Source organism: Peromyscus eremicus, chromosome 11, assembly GCF_949786415.1.
Source record: "Peromyscus eremicus chromosome 11, PerEre_H2_v1, whole genome shotgun sequence".
In the NCBI taxonomy this organism is placed as follows: Eukaryota; Metazoa; Chordata; class Mammalia; order Rodentia; family Cricetidae; genus Peromyscus; species Peromyscus eremicus.
In genome coordinates, this window is record NC_081427.1 from 29,571,713 (window position 1) to 29,588,109 (window position 16,397).

General features: G+C 43.1%; 2 long non-coding RNA genes across 2 annotated transcripts in view; one reads left to right on the forward strand and one right to left on the reverse strand.

The window, feature by feature from the left end:
* Nucleotides 1–3,012: 3,012 nt before the first annotated feature.
* LOC131921691 (uncharacterized) lies at nucleotides 3,013–4,522 on the reverse strand. The gene is made up of 2 exons (XR_009382068.1): nucleotides 3,532–4,522; nucleotides 3,013–3,424 (listed from the first exon to the last, which is right to left on the reverse strand). It is a non-coding gene; the product is annotated as an uncharacterized LOC131921691 (long non-coding RNA).
* The window catches only part of LOC131921690 (uncharacterized), a 17,415-nt gene continuing 4,387 nt past the window's right edge, over nucleotides 3,370–16,397 (forward strand). The window contains exon 1 of the long non-coding RNA XR_009382067.1: nucleotides 3,370–3,657. This is a non-coding gene — a long non-coding RNA (uncharacterized LOC131921690). The remainder of the gene's footprint in view (nucleotides 3,658–16,397) is intronic.

The following is a 16,397-nucleotide window of genomic DNA, read 5'->3' on the forward strand; positions in this document are numbered from 1 at the left end:
TTGACCATCTTAACCACTTTTAGGTATATAAACTTCAGTAATGTTGAATACAATCACATCATTGTGATTAAAAAAAAAAAAACCATGTCCTTTTGTTCTTGTGCTGGGATTGGACAGAGTACCCACATATGCTGAGCAATGATCCACTGAGCCACATCCCCAGGCTGACCAGATTTTTCTAAGTGTGTGTGTGTGTGTGTGTGTGTGTGTGTGTGTGTGTGTGCACGTATTCATGTATGTGTGGAGGTCAGATGACAACTTCAAGTGTCACACTTCAGATACCATCCTTTCTCTCTTTTTTCCTCTCTATCCTCTCAACTCCTCTTTTCTCTCTCTCTCTCTCTCTCTCTCTCTCTCTCTCTCTCTCTCTCTCTCTCCCTCTCCTTCCCCTTTCTCTCTCCCTCTCCCTCCCCCATCTCTTTCTCTGTGAAAGGTTCTCTTACTGGCCTAGAACTTGACTAGCTGGCTGACCAGCATGCCTCAGGGACTCACTAGTGCTGGCATTATAAGTGGCTTTTTACTATGGTTTCTAGAGTTGACATTCAGGTCCTTGTGCTTGCAAAGCTTTACTGACTGGGCAGCTCCCTGACTGTTTCTGTTTAAGACAATTCCTGACACCTTAAAAAATACATAGATTTTTTTGGAAATCAAATTTTATATAAGAAATGACTCTAGACCTGCTCTGAAAGAAAATCTATTTTCTAAAAAACTTACTAATTGGAGCTATTTGCTTATGCTTAATAAAATATTCAATATTTCTTGTTGAAAGAGGGACTCAGCACAAAGGCCATGTCTACCACAGATGCATTGCCTGTAGTTTTCCATTTGGGACTCATGACATGAAATACTTACAAAATACACTCATATTTACTGAAGTTCTGTTCAAAGTTTGGTTGCAGGACCACATGACACCATTAGGTGCTGCTGTTTGATATGATAGTAGGAAATGACAGAAGCAGTAGACTACTGTCCTCCCTTCATGGTCATTGTGTGTCCTCTGGATGGCAAGCTATGCTAGGCTCTGCAGATACAACAATACATAATAATAAAACAACACCTCTGAGTGAGATAAGTCACTGCTGTAGGAGGGGGCCATGCATTCAGAAAAGATCACCAGTTTACAATCTTCTGATCAGATAGGTGTTATAGAATATTATTTTTAAGGTTCATTACTTTTGTTTATGTTGCATTTATTTATCTCTGTGAAGCTGTGTTACTGGGCCTGTCTAAAACACCTGATAGTCTAATAAAGAACTGACTGGCCAATAGCAAGACAGGAGAAAGGATAGGCGGGGTTGGTACATAGAGAGAAGATATAGACGGAGAAATCTGGGAGGCAAAAAAGAAGTAGCCAGAGCAGGAGGAGGACCCAGGGGCCAGCCACTCAGCTACACAGCAAGCCACGGAGTAAGAGTAAGATTTATAGAAGTAAGGGAATGGGAAAAGCCCAGAGGCAAAAGGTAGACAGGATAAGTTAAGGAAAGCTGGCAAGAAACAAGCCAAGCTAAGGCCAGACATTTATAATTAAAAATAAGCTGCCCTGTGTGATTTATTTGGGAGCTGGGTGGTGGGCCCCCCAAAAGAGCAAAAACAAACAACAAATAGGCAAGGCATGAGGTGATCCAAAGTAGGATGCAGGCCACGGCATCGAGAGAAAAGGGGGGCTTTGGTAAAGAATTGATGGGTTTGTGTTTCCAGGTTTGGTGTGGGTCCAGGTGGTCTTGATTGCATTTGTCACTGGTGTCATAGTGTCCCTCAGAGTTAATAAAATGGTCTCCTGCGCCGGGCGGTGGTGGCGCACGCCTTTAATCCCAGCACTCGGGAGGCAGAGCCAGGCGGATCTCTGTGAGTTCGAGGCCAGCCTGGGCTACCAAGTGAGTTCCAGGAAAGGCGCAAAGCTACACAGAGAAACCTTGTCTCGAAAAACCAAAAAAAACAAAACAAAAAAAAAAAATGGTCTCCTGCAAGATTGTTTGATTTGGCTTACATGGCATTTTTTGAACATGGATTATTTGCTAAATTGAAGTACAGACTTTTTAGGTTCTACTGGGAGAACTATGAGCTCTTATCAGTGGTGGGCAGGAGCTGAGTCATGGCTGTCCCCTCATTTCTGTTCTTGTCTGGTCCCTTTGGGCAGAGCTCCTAATAGTGGTGCATGTACTGGCACCCGTGTGCAAACTGTAAGGCTGGTGGAATATTTCTGCTCTGATTGGTAAATAGCTTTCAGAGCTCCCAAGGTGTCCTCCACACTCCAGGCCATTCTTCAAAGGCACCTCCCCACCTATTTCTCCACAATCTGGATATAATAAGAATCCATCTGGAAGTACAGGAACCCCAGGTCCCCACTGCTGTGCTAAGTCCAACATTCAATTTATGATTTCCTCATACCTCCCCCTCCCACCCTCACTTTTTAAGCCAGGGTCCCAGTGTGTACTCACTATGTAACCCAGTCTGGCTTCAAACTTGTGACAAACCTCCTGAGTCCTGGGATGACAGGCACAAACCACCATTCCCTGATTAGTCCTTGCCCTGCTTCATAATGGTTGTTATATATATGGAATATCACCTTCGCCTTTAGGGAATAGATCTGCATGTGAACCTGGGGATTGGACCATTCTTGGCTGATGGAACAATGATGTATAGAGGCCAATCAGCAACCTCAGATAGCTTTGGGGTTCCGGTTGATTTTTTTTCACCCCAATACTTTGCTTATAAAAAGCTTTTATTTTTAAAGGTCTTGACTTTTCAGTAGCATGGTTCTGAATATGGTTGGTCAATCCAGAAAGGATTATGTAAAAATTTATAGCCTAAGGGAGACAGGAAATTATTTTTTATTTTTGCAGCTCCAACCCATTAAATTAATGAGATCCCCCCCCTCCCCATGGAAAGCCACAAGAGACATATTTAAATTCTTTGTCATCAAAGTCAGGTAGTAGCCATACAGCTAAAACAATAATGGTAGCAATTCATAATAATTCCATGAAATATACTTGGCCTTTCAAATCCCAGCCCTTTTGCCTTTTTTTTTTCACAGACAGTTTCTCAGTGTGTGTGACCCAAGGGCCAACCTTGGGGGCACCTGCTGTTTCTCCTCCAAGAAATTCTGTGCACAGGGAAAGTCTTGTTCCGTTCTCCTGACAGGCTAGTGGGCGCTGGGCCGGTGGCTGGCCAGAAACTGGGAGGCCTGAGCGGAGGCCAGGGAGACTGAGCATGTGTCTTCAGGGTGAGATATTTGATCACACAAGTGAGGGGGGGCTGATTGCCAGTCCTCCCATCTGAAGAAAAATTTCTAGGTGGCAGGAGCTAAGGATAGGGTGGAAGAAAGTGATACACCGAGGAGAGTGGGGTGAGGTGAGGAGAAGAGGCCGGGCCTGGCCAGACTCCACAGGCGGCGGGAAGCCAGCTCGGCCTCTCCCGTGTTTATCTAAAGTGGAACCAAATGTGGCTCCGTCACAGTGGGGCTCGGTGAGGACTCTTTCCATGGCTCCACAGTGCTCCCCTCCCACTCAGCAGGATGAACCCATGTCTCACCCATTGGAGGGAGGGTTAAACTTGGGCCTTCCTCATCAGTGGAACGAAGGAGAAGGCAGACCCTTCTGGAAGATTCCTGGCTCCTTGAAGCAGAGGCAGTGTTCCTTCATTATCTTTCCCCGACAAGTGAGGCTTTCTTTGTGAATAGGAAGAATCCTAGCTGAGACTTGTCGGGTCCCAGCAACCACGTGAACTATAATACACCATGGCAATGGCCAAGGTACCTTCCATACCTATGGGGTCTAAAGCCCGTCATGATAACAGCACTGATACCATTGCCGTGTTACACAAACCACACAGCTTTGAAGGCTCCAAAGTGTAGCAAGGCCTTGGAGGGCCTGAAGAATCACAAAGAACACGTCACACAGGGAGATAAGAGGGAAGCCAACACGCCCGGTACAATTCCACTCAGTGAACTGACTCACTGAAGAACTCGGGAAATTGTCTGTTGTTCATGTTAAACGATGGCTCGAACACATGTGACCCTCCAATACTAGTCTCTCCCATTCTGGAAACATTCGAATATGCTACTCATCCCAGCCCCTGTTGGATTCCAGCTGGGTTTCCCATGCAGTCTGTTGCACTGACTGTGTGGTAGGCCCTCACCTCAAGTCAAGTCCTTGCTGCGGTGCTCAGAGAGACAGCGTCCTGGGACTGCTGGAGAAACTGAGGACTCACTGGCTGTAACGCAGCATAGGGCCGTGAAAAAGCCTGGCCTTGTGTTGGCAGAGACTCAGTTTCAATACCTGGCGCCAGATTTAGGGTGGTCGGGGGAGAGTGGAACCACCATTTCAGTCACTAAAATCAGAACATTTGGAAAGAAATTGATATCCATCCTGCCCAAATTAGTGAACCAGAGGAGCCGTGGACATGTGGATGTCTTGTTGCAAATCAGATAAACACATGTTTACACGAACTCTATGACCTCTTGGTTCTCTTTCTTTGAGACGTGGGAGGAGAAATCTGCAGGTCAGCTGTCCTTTTAACCATACTTGTTTGTCTGGTCTCTGCAAAGGCCTGGTTCAGTGAGTGAGCTGGATGGGCCCCTTTTTTTCAGAGATGAAAGATTGATGACCTATTCAGCAAAAAGCCCCACCGCAAGCACCTCCTTGGGCTTGTTACCCGTTACCTTCCAAATATCAACTTGGATTAAAAGGACCGCCTGGCCCCCTGACAAGTATTCACTGGCTTCGGTACAGCATGTTATTGTACGGCACTTCCTCAGGGACTATAATTAGGTGATCATGTAAGGAGTTCACAGCGCACGTTTGAATAGCGACTCTATTTGGCTCATGATGTCACTCGCTGTCTCTGGTGCCTTCTCATTATATGGCTTTTGCCATGGTGTGCTGGCATTCAAAACATGTGAAGTCAGGCCATGGGTTTTCTGTGAGGTAATGACAGCCTTAGGATGAGTCACTTGATATGTACCTGAAATAATGACAGCTTAAGTGTCAGGAGGGTTGGGAACCTCACATTTCAACTACTTGGTCACTTAGCTCTCCAAAGGTTTGTTTGTCTGGAAATTGGGGGTTCTGGTACCAGTAGCCTGGGCTGGATTAGTGTGTTTTCAGTTGCCATAACAGAATTTCACAAACTTGGTAGTTTATTAAGAAAAGAAATCCATTCCCTAAAGTTCTGGAAGCCTAGAAGTCCTATATTAAAATGTTGGCAACTGGCAGAGAGTGAGCATGTGAGAGTGGCTAGGGTCAGGAACCCACTCTGTGATCTTTAGCCTACTGTTCAATAACAAATTCACCCATTTGTGAGGACAGAACTCAGGTGACCCAACTACTCCCAGCACCATTGCACTGGGAATTAAGCTTCTAACATGTAACTCTGGGGGACACAGCCAAACATCACAGTGAAGACTTGGTGTATTTATTTTCTCCTCTCACATCCATTCATTACCACATTGAACATTGCATCTCTTAAGTATCACTAAGCTCTTCCCACAGTCACACTACTCTGGGCTGAACTTTATATGCCTGCCAGTGACCTAGTCCTTCGACCAGTCTCACAAAACCCACTCTACATCTCTGACAAACCAGACCCTGCCATGGAGACCTTCAGGGGTAGGTTGAAACCTTCCATTGACACCGATGTACCTTTTCAGGTCAGATTCTCGGTGACCTGTAAATGCAGCTTGATCTGTTCTAGGTTCTGTCTCAACCTTGTCAAAACACTCCTCTCCTCACTGCCTGCTGTCCAACCAGATGGGCATCTCCTCAGCAACTCAAGAGCATCAAGACCATCAAAGAGTACCAAAGTGCATCAAGAGCATCAAGAGCAGCAATAGTATCAAGAGCATCAAGAGCAGCAATAGTATCAAGAGCATCAAAGAGCATCAAAGAGAAGCAAGAGCAGCAAGAGGAGCAACAGCAGCAAGAGTATCAAAGAGCATCTAAGAACAGCAAGAGCATCAAGAGCAGCAAGAGCAGCAAGAAAAAGCATCCAAGAGCAACATCAAGAGCCCTCCTCCAGCCAAACCCTGCTAATCAGATCATTTTTTGATAGCTTCCTTGGGAAATCATAACCACATCTTAACCACCTCACAAGCAATTCTTCTTCAGAAGTGTGTTACAGCTCTGCTGAGACAATTATCTGTAAAACATGTCTCCTCTCTAGCATTGTTTCCTTTTTTTCTCTCCCCTGAAACAAGGTTTGACTTTAAATTTGCAATCATTTCCTGCCTCAGGCTCCTGGGTGTTAGAATTACAGGGCTGGGCCACCATAACTGGTTTTGATTTTTAGAAGCATTGCTATGGTGGTGACTCTGTCTCCTCGGAACTTAACTGCCTTATGCTCATCTTCCTCATCATGTACAGTGGGCTTTCGAATGCGCCTCATCCAGCAGAGAATGAAAGAAAAAAGCAATGTGACCTGCTGTGCCCCCAGGAGGCCATCCCTTCCATCTATCCCTTCATCCAAGGCTGGTCACAGGCCACGAGGCTATCCCAAGCATTAGTGTCCCTCTGCTTGTTGACTCAATCCTCTGTTGCTTTCCTAAAATTGTGGGCTTCATCCACAGCTACTGGAAGATACTCACATATCATTCAAGATTTAGTTTAGGGTTCTCAACTATTGTTGGTTGTTGTTGTTATTGTTGTTGTTGTTGTTTTAATCACATAGAGACTTATTCTTGCTTATGAATGCCCGGCCTTAGCTTGGCTTATTTCTAGCCAGCTTTTCTTAACTTAAATTATCCAGTCTACCTTTTGCTTCTGGGATTTTACCTTTCTTCATTCTATATGCCTTTCTTTACTGCTTACTCCATAGCTGGCTGGGTGGCTGGCTCCTGGCATCCTCCTCTCCTCCTTTTTTTTTTTTTGCTCCTCCTCTTCTCTTTTTCTCCTTCTATTTATTCTCTCTGCCTGGCAGCCCTTCTATCCCTCTCTTGCCTAGCTATTGACCATCCAGATCTTTATTAGACCAATCAGATGTTTTAGGCAGGCAAAGTAACACAGCTTCACAGAGTTAAAGAAATGCAACATAAAAGAATGCAACACATCTTTGCATCATTAAACAAATATTCCACAGAATAAACAAATGTAAAATATCTTAAACTAATATTCCACAACACTCTCCTAAATAGAGATGTCCTACACATCTCCTGCCTTTATGTTTACTCTTCTGCCTGCACACAGACTTCACCTCCTGCCTAGATGATCTTGGGCAAATTATGGTGATGTGAAGTTTTTATCTTTGAAGTGAAGACAATGATGGCATCAGTTTCATAGCTTGGATTTGAAACATAGTGCTTGGCCTACTGCAAATATCACCTGCTGTAATCATAACTTTGATGTCAATACTGGAGAGTTAAGTGGTAAAATTGCTTTGAGAAAGAGTTGCTGGGACCTGTAAAAGTCAAGAGCTCCCATACAACCACCCAGTAATTCCAGTCCAGGGAATAGACTCAAGAGAAAGGAAAATATATGTCCAAATAGGAGCTTGCATGAAAATGTTTTCAACAGGATTATTCATTATAATGAAGAGTAGACACAGCCCAGCTGTCCATCAATGAATGTGTTGTTAAGCAAAAAAATGTCACTCAGCCCCCCCACCCCAAGTCCTGATGCATATTTCAGCATGGATGAACCTCCAAAATTTGCCCTGTGAAAGAAGCACTCCTTTTCTATTGAAATATCCAGGACAGGCAAGTCAATAGGATAAGAAAACAGATTCGTGGTTAAGTAGGGATGGACAGAAGAAGGAAAGGGGGATTGGGGCATAATTACTTAATGGATAAGACTGTTTTTTAGAAGTAATAAAAATTCCTTGAAACTAAAGAGAAGTGTTGATTATACAACTAAATGATACCAAAATTCATACTTTAATGGTTATTTTTATATTGTGGTATGTTTTATATCAACCAAAAAGAAAAAATGATAAGGGAGGAATGTAGATGTAACCAACCGTCTTATTAAATAAGAAACACAGAGCCGATTCAGAGAAGAAAGCCAAGAGGTCAGAACTAAGAGCCTTACCCTTCCTGCTTCAGCTATCCTGCTTCAGCCAAGAGAGCTCTCCGAAAAAGAGGCCTACTTCCTGTGTGTACGTCTTTAAATACTCTAGATGTTCTGCCTTCTCATTGGTTGTAAACTAAACACGTGACTGCCTTGTCATTGCCTGTATGTACCGCCCTCCAGGTCCTTAAAGGCGTGCGCCACCACCGCCACGCACTTGCTATGGCTCTATAACTCTGACCCCCAGGCAACTTTATTTATTAACATACAATTAAAATCACATTTCAGTACAAGTAAATTACCACCACATTTCCCCTTTTCTATTTTAATAAAAAGAAAAAAAAAGAAAAAGGTTATAACTAACAAAAGAAAAACTATATACAAAAGTACAATAACTATATACAATATATACAAATAATAACTGTCTAAACAATGTCTAGTCCATTTGTATTTGACAAATTCAGAGATGATAATTTCATTATCCTATTTTGTTAAGTCCAAAATGTATCTAATTCACTTTCTATCCTAATTAATCTTCAACTAACTAACCTTCAACTATAACTAACTAATCTTCAACTCCCTCAGAGACCCAAGAAGGAAATAATATTAGCTAACAAAAATAAAAACAGAAAGTGCATGCAAGCAACTTCCAAAAAATTTGTGAGTTGACAGAAACAGCCAACTGCCTGGACAGTCACCTGAGGTTTCTCCGCAATGCTGGGGCATCATCTTCAGCCTATATAGGCTTAGCATATCTGACAGACTCATTTGTGAAGTAGGATGTACACAAGGTCAACAGTTCAACCTCACATTGGGTGAGAGCAGTCCATGCACCAGAAACACCTGAATTCCACTATTGTCATGTCATGATTCAGGATTTTAAATTCTGGAAAATGTTGATGGTTTTTTTAGTTCAGCTCTCCATTCTTCTTGGCTGTGTACATATGGCTTCATCTCAGCATCCCGTTCTTCTCCACATCTCTCTATCAAATGCCAGTCTACTATTGAGAGGCGTGAGCTTAGTTACTCTTCAAGAATAACTGTTTCAGCTGCTGTTCCATAGCACATCAGAAGCCATCGGCCCACTGCCTGTTCAGCTGCCTTCGAAGAAAAGGGCACTGTACCTTTTCTGAGTTGCTAAGGCCACGTCAGGGATGGTGCCATATTGTCCTGGCCTCAGAAGATGCCTTTTGATAAAGCCATAACCACGCTTGTTTAGGCAAGAATCAGTAGTCCTTTGTTTCATGTCCTGTCTGTCCATTTTGTCATCAGTTGATTCGAGGATACTTTGTTGTCCAGTGGCTAACTTTTGCCACAATGAAAGCTAACTCCATACGCAGTTTCTTCAATGCCCATATTTTCTCTGAAGTAGATTGGTACTGCCAGGAGCAGACATGTCTCACTGTCCAAAAAGTCTAAACTTTTAAAACATTTTAAATGCCATATTCTGTAGGTCTTTGAAGTGTTTGAAGACTACCTATCTATCTGAAATATATCTATGTATACCTAGAAGACTTAACTAACATGGCTACAAATATTATCATAGATGACTATTAATCTATTTTTTAATTATCCATTACAATTTTAAATGAGTTACATAAACATAATATCTCAAACAAGAATAGAAATATATATACAGTATAACAAAATTAAGTTTAAATTTGTATCAATAAACTAAAATCTATAGCAATGTAAAACATTTTAAACAAGTTGTTATTCTTTAAAAGTAGGTTCATTAATCTACCCTTTCATCCTATCATATCTAAACTATCCCCCTTTTTGTTTTAGAAAGAGATTGTATTTATAATCAACCTGATTTAAATAAAAATATTGTTTTTTCTCTGTCCCACACCAGAGGGCTCTTCTGATTTGGGACATAAGAATCTCTTAACCATTTTTTTTTTTTGAGCCATATGTCTGGGTTTAGAGGGGGAGTGAGCCAATTCCATCTCTAAAGCCAGCTTGGTATATTTGGGAATTTGGGCGTAGCTTCTCTTACTACTTCCTGCTGGAGGGGGGCGCTGTATCTTCTGGAGACAGAAAGATAATTTTAGGATCATGGAGTAGTCCGTGAGGCTGTATATCTGAGCCAGTTGACTTGAAACCATTTTGGATGTTGAATCATCTGGGCCATGGTGTCATTGGAGACCTTTCAGGGGGTCTTGGCTGGTCAAACCTGATGTATCTTAATCTGGAACAAATCCATAGTCTCTGGCTTTCTGTGGAAACAAAAGCAGAGACTCTTTTCCAAAGCAACATATCCTTATATCCAAATTTTGAAGTCAAGGTACCTTTAAAATATACATTTTGGCATAACTCAACAGCTTTTACAATCAAATGTTTTTCTGCAGTTACGAATATCAAAGAGAACATAATCCAGATTCTCTGTGTGGTAGTCATCTTTACGTGGCTTATTTTTTTATATTAGCTTGAGCCTATTCCTTTTTAACTGCAGCCTTCTAAGCCTGAAATGGCGCAGTGGCTGCTGGCTCCGCCCACTTCAGCTTCCCAACATGGCGGTGGTCCGCTTTCCGCCAGCTCTGGGAGCCGTAACTCTCAGAAATAGTGGGTCTACACTTTTACCAAAGTAGCGTGTAGCCCAGAAACCTCTTTTTTTGTTTTGTACTAGCAAAGGCTAAATTCACCATACAGTTTAATGTGCTACTTGCAGAGGCCTCATTCCCACCATACTGCAGGTCGAGAGCGCACGCTAGGAACCCGCCAGTAGCTCAAACCGGCAGCTGCCGCTTATTTGAGAGAGACAATTAGGAAGCTGTTTTTAGCTCCGTTTTAGAATCTTTTTTCTAAGTTTTTAGGTGGAAACTCTTGCCCCACGTTGGGCGCCATTTGTAGCTAGAATTTTCCTGCCTGGCCCACGGTCAGGGCAAATCTCTCTCACCCACCAGTCCCACAGCTTCTCAGACCCGACCAAGTAAACACAGAGACTTATATTGGTTACAAACTGTATGGCCGTGGCAGGCTTCTTGCTAAGTGCTCTTATATCTTAAATTAATCCATTTCCATTAATCTACACCTTGCCACATGGCTTGTGGCTTACCGGTACTTTACATCTTCCTTGTCCTGATGGCGGCTGGCAGTGTCCCCCTCTCAGCCTTCCACTTCCCAGAATTCTTTTCCTTGTCCCGCCTATACTTCCTGCCTAGCCAATGGCCAATCAGTGATTTATTTACTGACCAATCAGCAACACACTTGACATACAGACCATCCCACAGCAGAGGAAAATTTTAGGTAGATGAAAAAAGCTCAACTTTCACCTACTTACAACTCGGTTGTATTCTGCTATGTTTTTTCCAAGAGTGAGATATTGAATTGACTAAGAAGATGATGATTCATTTATTTAGCCTAAAAATATGTATGCAGCGAGTCTATGCTGGGCACTGGAAGCACAGTTTCTGCTTTCAAAGAGTCATCTAGGTCCTGCTACCAAAGATGAGAAAGAGTTACTGAAGCCAGGACCATAGGGGTTTTTTTTTTGTCTCCTTTGGACTCCTGTACCTTTGTGTCCAGCCTCAGTTTTATACTGTATTGTGAATAATCAGCCCTTGTCCTTTCCCAAGAGACTGAGTGATCTTGAAGGCAGAGGTCATGTCTTAGTGACCACATGCTACCAGAAGCAGCAATGCGCTGGCTTTAGTCCTTTGAAGGATTCCTTCTGATATGGCACAGGGAAGGTGCTGGCCTTCCAGATACCGACAGAAAATGCAAATACTTCTCAAATGGATGACTAGAAATGGGGGAGATGGAGAGTAGAACTCATCTGTCCCTTAGAGAAAGAGTGGCTAGCTCTAGGAGAGGTCAAAGGGTCACCTCTTCCCTTCCCCCCAGCTCCTGCTTCTGTGCATAAATTTTGTTGTTTTGATGTGAGGCTTGGGAATTCTTTTCCTGGATAATGGGGATGTTCGGGTCATTAGTGATGAAGAGCTGGTGTATGATGACATATTTCTGTAAGAAATTCAAGAGCTCAGCTTGCCAGATCTCACAGTACCAACACACCAGGTCAAATGCATTTATGCAGTTCAGGCATGGTCAGGAAGCCTCTAGCTGGCTGGACCTCTCTGCTGCTCCTGGGAGGATTCTGGCTGTCAGACAATTGGGTTTCCGAGAGCTGACTTTGGTGGTCCAGAGATCTGCCCTTGCTGCTGCCACGATTTGAGGACACAGCGAAGAGACATCATTCTGTTCTGTGAGGCAGCAAATAGGCTCATATCAGCTAGACATCAGTGCCTTGATCTTGGACTTCCAAGTTTGTGTAACTGTGGGGGATATATTCTGCTGTTTATCAGATACCCCAGTTTACACTGTATTGATAGGGCAGTGCAAGGATTAAAATATGTTCTTTCTTTGTTACAGGATCCAATCCAAGACATTATACTGATTTAGCTGCCATGTCCCCTTCCAACTTGGGAATATTTCTCCAGGACTGGCTAGTTATTTTGCAGATTGCTTCCCAATTTGAGTTTTTCTGATGTGTTTTCAAAATCAAGTGAAGTTGTACAGTGTTTGGAAAAAACAATGCAGAACTGATGTCTCCATCTCAGTATAGTACTATATTAGGAAGCATGACCTCAACAGATCTCACTACTGGCAACCTTAGCCATGATCCCTTGAATAAAATGATGCCTGCTGTGACTTTTTCTCCATGTAATTAATGAATATCTTCTGGGAGATACTTTGAGATTTGAAGTTATCCAGATAAGCCATTTTGCTACATCTGATCACTAATTTTAGCAATCAGTGACAGACTTGCCTGTCAAAGTTATTACTGTGGCATACACCGTGACTATGTTCACAAATATACATGAGATGGGTAAACAGAGTTTTCTATTAATTGAAACGACTTTGAATTGTCTTTATAACTGGGTCCATTAGGATAGGATTCTAGTATGACAAATGGCATAACCAAGTAAGTAAATTCCTTTTCATTCATTTATCTCTTCCATCCATCCATCATTCATGAATTCCTTCTCTTCCTTCTCCTCCTTCTCCTCTTCCCTCTTCCTACCCTTCTCCTATAAAAGGAAATAACTAAGGGGCCAATATTCATATTTATCTCAAATGTGCCCTACCCATCTGCCCTACTCCCTGCTGATCTGATTGAATTGTTATGTAAACTCAATCTTATGGCCAAATCAGTCAGCCAAGATGAGAACATTAATTTCTTTGAGCAGATGGTTGTCAAAACTGATATGAATAAAGAAGTGTTAAATTGCTTTATCGGAATATGTGATCACCCAAACCTGACTCTGTTGTGGACATCTGTTGTTCTTGTATGCTTGGTATCTCTCACCCCTTTTCCAGGTCATAGCAGTCAAATTTCCTTCGCAGAGACTCATCTCCTTTGTTTTGTGCGTGTGTGTGTGTGTGTGTGTGTGTGTGTGTGTGTGCGTGTGTGCACGTGTGTGTGTGTGTGTGCACGTGTGTGTGTGTGTGTACGTGTGTGTGTGTGTGTGTGTGTGTGTGTGTGTGTGTGTGTATGTGCACAATGTTAGGTGTCTTCCTCTATCATGCCACGTTACTTTTGAGACTGGGTCTTTTACTGAACTTGGAACTTCATTGAGTTGCCAAGACCAGCTGGGGCACTAAGCTCCAAGGCTACTCCTGCCACTCCCTCCCCAGCACTAGGATTACAGGTACACACTACAATACCTGACTTCTTACACGGGTGCTGAGGGTTCAAACTCAAACACACACACTTGTGCAATAAGCACTTTACTAATGGTGTCATCTCCTAGTCCATATTAGTTACTTTTCTGTTGCTATGATAAAATACTGTAACAAAAAGCAACTTAGAAGAGAAAGGCTAATTTTGGCTTACACTTCTAGAGGGGTAGAAGTCATCATGGCAGGAAGACATGACAACAGGTAGACATGGTAGCAGTAGCAGGAAGCTGGTTGATCACATTTCAACCATATGTAATCTGCTGGTTAGTCTTTTGTCAACATGGCACTAGTCAGGGTCACTTAGGAAGAAGGAAGTTCAGTTGAGAAAATGCCTCCAGCAGACTGGCCTATAGGAAGTTTATCAGGGTGTTTTCTTGATTAATGATTGGTGTAGGTTGGCTTCTGCTTCAGTTCCTGCCTTCAAGTATTTGCCTTGATTCCTACCTTGACCTCCCTCAGTGATGGACTGTGACATAAGAGAGCAAGCCAAATAAACTCTTCCCTTCTCAAGTTGCCTTTGGTCATGGTCTTTATCACAGCAATAGAAAGCAGACCCGGATGTACAGGAAGAAGAAGAGAGAGAACAGGAAGTGAGGGCCAGGCCACAAATGCTCAAATCTCTCCCCTAGTGACACACTTCCTCCAGCAAGTCTCCACCTTCCAAAAGTTTCGTAACTTTCCCAAACAGCACCACCGACTTGGGACCAAGTATGTAAATACATGAGCCTATGGGAGACATTTCTCATCCAGGCCACCACATGACCTATTATATGTTCTTAGTCCATGTGATTTAGGTGGACTAAGCCCACCTTCATACACCAGAAGCAGGCACATGCTCTCAACCAGAAGAGAAAAATCCATCCCTTACTTACATCATAGCAATTGGTCAAGAAATTAGTGCTTGGATCTAGTTGGTCATTCATCATCTCCCCAAGATTCTTGCTGGAATTATCAAATGGGAAATTCACTCAATCTACTGGGAAAAGTACAGAGTTTGACTTAAGCCTGTGGTTTTCACCACACATCTTTGTTCCTGTGTGGGGGAAAGACAGTTTGAGAATGAAGCTAACAGAAAAAAAAAAAAATAGTGAGCTAGGAAAGCATGAGAGAGGCTATGCCTCATGGCATCATGTGATCACTTTTTCTAAAGCTGAGTCTCCCTCAGGATTCTTCCGTTGTCTGAGTTGTCTCATCCATTCTCTTTCATTGTTTGAACTTGTTGTGCTATGTTTAGGTCACTTTAACCAAAGTCCTGACAAATATGGGTGATTTTTCAAGCATGTGAAATGCACGAGGTGTGTGCTCAGGACCCTACAGACCTGGTCCCTCCCCTTAAGGAGCCCTGGACTTATCAGAGAACACAAGATCAGTGTGCATTTTATCTATATGTGTCAAGAAATAACTGTAGGGATGTTATAGAATAATCTTTTTGTTCACTGTGAAGATGTGTCTTTTCCAAGGCACTTTCTGACTGGTTTAATAAAAAGCTAAATGGCCATTAGCTAGGCAGGAGGTAGAGGTGGGAGAGTCAAACTGAGAGGACGCTGGAAAGAAGAGGAGAGGAATCTCAGGAGTTTCCATTGAGATGTGGAGAAAAGCAAGATGAACTTGCCATGTTGAAAGAAGATACTGCCATGTGGCAGAGGGTAGATAAGAAATATGGGTTAATTTAAGAGCTAGTTAGTAACAAGCCTAAGCTATTGGCCAAGTATTTATAATTAATATTAAGTCTCTGTGTGGTTACTTGGGAGCTGGCCAGTGGTCTTGATGAAAAACTCCACCTACTTAAGGAGTCCAGTCATCAGATTGACCCCCCCACACAATGAGCTCTGACCATAGGATCCCAGTGAAGAGTCATAAATACCAGCTGAAGAGGTTGGAGCATGGAAAAAAAAAAAGGGGGGGACCGTCGTTCTTCCTAGAAGAAGCTATGACTTGGACAATGGTGCCACAGTGACAAAGGGCCAAAAGCTTACTCAGCATGTGTTCTGAGGTTCCATGGAGCATTCATAATAAATGAAGGCAGAGTTTAGGTTCAGGGGGAAGAGTTGGAGGTGAAAACAGCAACAACATCCAGCCAAAGAAAATATTCCTTTGAATATATTGTGGAGACTCTCAAGGTTTAGATGATTTGATTGGCAGGAGAATTTGACTACTGGAGGCAATCAGTTGTGCAGTTGAACCTTAGTGTAGGGCTTGGAAAAACCAAGTAGAAAAATAGGTCTAGTCATGATTGGGATCCAGCTACTGAGAACATTCTGCAGACAGGCTCTGGCCATATTTGCTCAAGACTCTTTCCTGTGGCAATGTTTGAAGGCCATACTTTTTATTTCATGCTAAACATTGTCAGAGGGAGCAGTGGCAGATTCATCCCAGAACCTTAGCCAACCTGCCTGGCATGCATGATTTTAATGGCATTCCAGAGCTCTGGCCCGGCAGGCTCCCTCAGATCCTCGCCCCTGCATTGGCCCTTGCTCTACCTGGAGTTAGGATGCTAGGAGGGAACATGGATCTTCTTACCTTCCCAACATGACAGGGCTGGGACGAGACTCCAGCCCTCACCCACATCAAAAGCATGGCTGCGCTGGCATCGGACTCACGTAGTTTAGATCACGCCTCCACTTCTCTCAACCTTGGCTCGCCTCACACCCAGTCTTTGAGCAGGCCTGTCAACACTGCTAGGCTCTAGTGCAAGCCATTACCACCACTGACACGGCT